The following is a 6,013-nucleotide window of genomic DNA, read 5'->3' as shown; positions in this document are numbered from 1 at the left end:
CCACCCATACTCCCCCTCTCGCTCACTCAGTCATTCACTCAGTCTATCTGTCTCTCTGTCTTCCGCAGTAAAAAAGTGTAATCCTTTAGCCTATTTCAGGGCAAGGCTTTGACTAGTTTGCCTATATATTATTTCTCAATAGACGGTGTGTATGGGAAGTGGGGCAGGGCCTGTGGTGGGTGCCTGTCTGGGCGCTCCCTCCCGCCTCAGTACTCTGTAATGTGATAAGCTGTGGTTGGGCTCAGCTCTCCTTCTAATGGCCTCAGAGTGGAGGCCGCTGCTGCACCATTAGACCATTAGCAATTCTCTTCTGAAGGTAAAAGGGAGGCTGAGAAAAGAGCTGCTGAAATGAGAAAGTGCTGATAGCTATCAATAAACAACGAGACGAATACGTGCCTCAACAGAACACTCAGCTCCGCTGCCAAAGCTGTGTGTGTAGCCCTTCTGGGTGGTAGAAGGTGCACACAGACAGACCACACATCTGCCACACCTGTTCAAATCTGAGACTGAGGAGAATAAAAAGCCCCTTATCTCTCTCTCCCCCTCAAACTCACGCCACAAACTAATCCCCATTTACCTCCCTCCCCTCTTTGCTCAGTCTGGTTCAAGTGCAATGACAGTCAGGCTTAAGGCTTTAGAAATGTAGAAATGCACTAAATGACTGTAAAGAATTAGACACCTATGCAGTACATCATGCCCCAATGATTCCCAATGTTGTCCTGTCTAAAAGCTATCTAAAAGGATTCCAGCGCTTCAGTGATGTGAGGAATACAAACCGAGTGCTGTTCTGTCCTCTCTGTGGATGGTTGTCATTAAATAAAAACAGGTGGAACATGTTTAGCAAGAGGCACTGAGGACTAAATGACACTAAGACAAGAGTCAGAGTTGTTTGTGTTCACTGGATTATGGGTCCACTTGTGTCTACCATCTTTTCACTCTGTTTTACTGTATTTTGTTCCATCTTTTGGGCAACACGTTTGACCAAAAATGGACTGCTGGCTTTTTCTAACTTCCCTATTAGGGTATTTTCTCTGTGTCAGGACAGTGAGAGGACTTTTTGGATTCCCTGTCACAATTACCCAAGTGTCTGTCCATCCATCTGACTGGCTGGGTTTACTTGCAGAAGTCTGGAAGAGACAGACAGAGCGTGTGGTTTGATTGGTGAAAGAAAGGCCTCTGCTTTCAGGTTTCTACACAGACAGAAATGACAAGTAACTGCCAAAATAAAGGAAAAGCTTGAGTAAATGAGGGATACAAAGTATATTGAAAGCAGGTGCTTCCACACAGGTGTAGGTCCTGAGTTAATTAAGCAATTAACATCCCATATTGATTAGGGTAATGTATAAAAATGCCCAGTTGCCCATTATTTTGGCTACCTTGGCTAGAAGAAGAGATCTCAGTGACTTTGAAAGAGGGTCTCAAAGGAACATAGGTGTTTAAAGTGTGTGTGTGTCAGTCAGAAGAATGGTCTCGCATCCCTCCAATAGAGTTCCAGACGCTTTTAGAATCTATGCCAAGGCGCATTGAAGCTGTTCTGGCACCTCGTGGTGGCCCAACGCCCTATTAAGACACTTCATGTTGGTGTTTCCTTTATTTTGGCAGTTACCTGTCCGTCTGCTGTGTTGGAGCTCACAGCTCTTCATGAGGAACTAAGAAGACGATGATAACCTTGGCAGAATATGGTAATTCTGCCCCTCTGTAGCATTGTTTTCATTTCATGCATTTTGCATGTGGATAGAGAAGTCATTTAAATAATACATCAGCTGCTTCAATGAGTAGTTTGATTAATAATATTCCTAAAACCATCCATTCCTCGTCTCTGTCCATCCAACCATTCCTCCCTTCTCCTTATTGTTGTGTTTCAGCGATTTCACTTATTTTTCCTTATCCTCTCACCCACTCACATTTCCCTCCTTATGGCTCCATTTCTCAGTCCTCTATATCTTTTTGCTTGCCATAATATTTACCACCTTACCCTTTCCTTTTTTGGTTGAAAATGTTACTCACACAGACACATGATTTTGAATGAGTGGCTATTCTATACTATAGTGTTACTGTGTATATACTATTTTTAGTACTACTATGTTCAGTACACTGGTATTCATGGGCATACAGTAAATAAGAGTCCATGTAGTGAGTGTATCTAAGTCTCATTAAGGCCTATGGGGCATTTAGGTGACTCAGCAAGCATACAACTCCATCAAGGGGGGGAATATCCCACAGTTGTTACAGTAATACTCCAAGGAAGTCTCTGAATGAAAAAAACATTCCCCCCTCTCATTTCATTAGGAAATTACACACCATTGGTCAACCATTCCTGTCTTGGTTTCCTAGGAGACCCGGTAGCTGTAACTGAGTCTAATTTACTAACTGCTGGGCTTCCTCTCCTTATTGTTCTACATCATAAGAGGTAGACTGGATACACACACAGGAATAATCCTCCTGTTTAGTCTAGAAACAGAGTGGAAGTCCACTGCCTGAATATTAATGATCCACTGGTGAGACAACTAAAATGAACTCAGATCTGCTTGAAACCTCATTCTCCACACCCAGACAGAATGACTGAAATAGTAAATGTGTGGTTCTATGATAGATTATGATTTATAAAATAAGGTCAGTGTCCTCATGCTTCTCTGGATAAGAGATGCATCTACTCTCTGAACCTCTTCATGTTAAACTGTAAAAGGTGAGCCAGATAGTGAGGGAGGTCTCTCCTTTCAAACAGGACAAAAGCAATGGAAAATTGTGTGTTTCCGTAGAGTAAATATTTGGAGTAGGGAGATCTAAACGTGGAGAAGAAAGGCATTTCTGGGCCGTGTCTGTACCGCTGCCAAAGGAGCCTGCTTCATCTGATCCATTGTTTAGTGAACGCGGGGCTCGGTAAGCAAGCGGCTCGCTGGCCCCTCTCCTCTCCCCCCCAGCTGTATCCTCTCCTGTGTTTATGTTTGCAGGGCTACAAAAGCAAAGCCCCGCCATATGTGAGTGGAGTAAAGTGCGCTCTGCTCTCCTTTTTTTCTCTCCATCGCTCTTCCTGTAATTTGGGGTCCTCTCTCTCGCTGCCTCTGTCTTTCCCTCTCCCCGCCTGCTTGCTGACAGTGCACCTTCTCCTTGACAGCATCCTGTTTAGGAGGAGATGAAGGGTAGGAATTATACTCTTGAGTTTCACAGATCTACGTCGAGGACAGGAGAGATAAGTGGTATTACTAAGGAGAGAAATTAGGCCTTGAAATGCGGTGAAAATCGTTGATGTTCACAAAAACAAAGTTGAGAGACAAGGTGGTAATTATGTCACAGAAATACGTATGTCAGAGAATGTATATATTACAATATTTATTCTGGTGAGTCAAACTGACAAGCTCGGCACATTCCTCTGATTGAGAAACCAGCCATATGAAAGCTATAGTAAAGAACGTCAAATATCTTGTCATGGTTCCTGTCCTGGCTGTCCTAGTTCAGCGCTGAGGACTATTCTGGGCCTGCCTGTGTGTTGAGGTGAGTGGTCCGGCCTGGTTCCTAACCATGCGTGTTGGGTGGGCTGTGGTGGCTGTCAGCTTGTTTTGGATGCTCCTCTAAACCCTTTCCTCCGTTTACTGAAACAACAAGCACTCAGTTTTCAGAGTGGAGCGCCGTCACGAAGGCCACATCTTCAAAGACGGCTTTTGGTTCTGTCCTCTCACCCACCCATACAGGACCATTGTATTACATTTATTCCTCCCCTCCTTGTGTTAATCACTGAATGGATAATATTAGGTGAGAACTAGAGTTTCCATGAGGCTTTCTCCAAGCCACCCAGGTCAATGATGTGTGAGGACTGTGAGGAAGGAAGGAGAGAGAGATTGATAGAATTTATAGAATTTGCTGTTGACCCTTACAGGACTAATAAAGGCCCAGTGCACTAATTTGATGGAAAAATATATTTAAAATGAATATATATTTTTAGATATATACTGTATATTGTTTTGATTTATCAGGGGGGGGGGGGGGGGCTGCAGCACCCTCAGCACCCCTACTTCCCGCGGCTATGTCTATCTAACTCTCTCTCTCTCTTTGTCTCTCTCTCATTCTCTCTCACTTCACTCACCTGTTTTTGCGCTCCCCATCAAACAGTCAGTTTTAAAAGCTGAACTCTTCCAATGTGACAAGGGTTCAATTGACTCATCACTATCATTTCATCCATGAAAGGGTTTGAAATGTTAAATACCCACTTTCAATTTTCTATGTTCAAGGTCCCACCACAGAATTACCTAGTAAATCAGGTGTGGAAAGTCCCATCTGTGAAAGAAAAAACAGAACTATTTTTTATTTCTGCTGAAAGTGATATTCATCCTTCAAACTGTCGGTTGGAAGGAGAACGCACAATAGCCTGAGTAACTACTAGCCTATATCAAAGAGATCTATCAGTGGAAATTCCCTGAGATTTTTTACATTTGCTATAGCCCAAGGAGTCATGCTGAGACCATGGTCTATTTTGCAGATAAGCCCTGCATGAACACATCAATAAACAACAATTACTCTATAGATATCTATACTGAACAAAAATATAAACGCAACATGTAAAGTGTTGGTCCCATGTTTCATGAGCTGAAATAAAAGATCCCAGACATTTTCCATATGCACAAACAGCTTATTTCTCTAAAAATCTTGTGCACAAATTTGTTTACATCCCTGTTAGTGAGCATTTCTCCTTTGCCGAGATAATCCATCCACCTGACAGGTGTGGCATATCAATAAGCTGATTAAACAGCATGATCATTACACAGGTGCACCTTGTGCTGGGGACAATAAAAGGCCACTCTAAAATGTGCAGTTTTGTCACACAACACAATACCACAGATTTCTCAAGTTTTGAGGGAGCGTGCAATTGGCATGCTGACTGATTTCCTTCTATGAACTGTAACTCAGTCAAATCTTTTAAATTGTTACATGTTGCATTTATATTTTTGTTCAGTATATATACACATCAATTACACAATACATGAAAAACAAAACACAGTCATATGAAACAATGTATGAAAAATGTATGCACTCACTAACTGTAAGTCGCTCTGGATAAGAGCGTCTGCTAAATAACTAAAATGTAAAAATGTAAACAAACATCGAATGGTGGGCTTTTGCACAGATGGGGCTCCATCTATGGCGGGACAGCGAGAAGGCCTCTGGACTCTAGATATTAATGTGTCTCCATCTGCCAGATGGACCCATTGTATGATACACCGAGAGCAACTGGTGGCAAAAGAGCTGAGCACAGAATGCGAAAATATACTGCAGCAGGTAACTTCGATTGTAAACTACATCAAACCACATCCACTGCGCGCACGCCTGTTAGCAAAACGATGTGGAGATATGGGATCAGAGCATGACAATGTTCTATTTCATACCGAGGCTTAGTGGTTATCGAGGTGCAGTGTTGGAAAGATCTTTCGCATCGAGAGAAGAACTGTCATTCACAATGGATGTAAAAACTGACGTGGTTGACTTTCTGTGTAAAGAAAATAAAATGTGTATCCTTGCCTATGTAACAGACATATTTGGAAAACTGAACGAACTGAACGCAAGCATGCAGGGGAAATACAAAAACATTCTACAGATGAGTGACCGAATCAGTGGATTCAGAGGAAATAATTCTTATTGGAGAGTGTCTTTCAAAAGCGAACCATGCCGCTTTCCCTCGGCTGTGCATGTTTCTAATCGCAAACAGCATCAGTAAGTGTCCCACACGAGTAATGGCTGCTCACCTCAAACGCTTGGAAGAGCACTTTGGGGCCTACTTCCCAATCCGTTTGAATGTGGTCCTGGCTCAGTTGACATGCCTGTAAGTGAAATCGAACAGCTGATCGAGCTGTCATCTGAACGAATGCATTCACAGGTCACTACGGATGAGTTTTGGTTCCTGACTCAATGGGAATACCCTGCCGCGTTCAAAACAACTGGGAACTCGGAAATCTCCGACTTCTGATTTCAGTTAGTTCAAGACAACTGGCAACTCATTAAAAAACGAGCTCCGACTGGGCAA

This window comes from Coregonus lavaretus (genome assembly GCF_964263955.1).
Source record: "Coregonus lavaretus genome assembly, chromosome: 14".
Lineage (NCBI taxonomy): Eukaryota > Metazoa > Chordata > Actinopteri > Salmoniformes > Salmonidae > Coregonus > Coregonus lavaretus.
Note: the sequence above shows the minus strand (reverse complement) of the source record.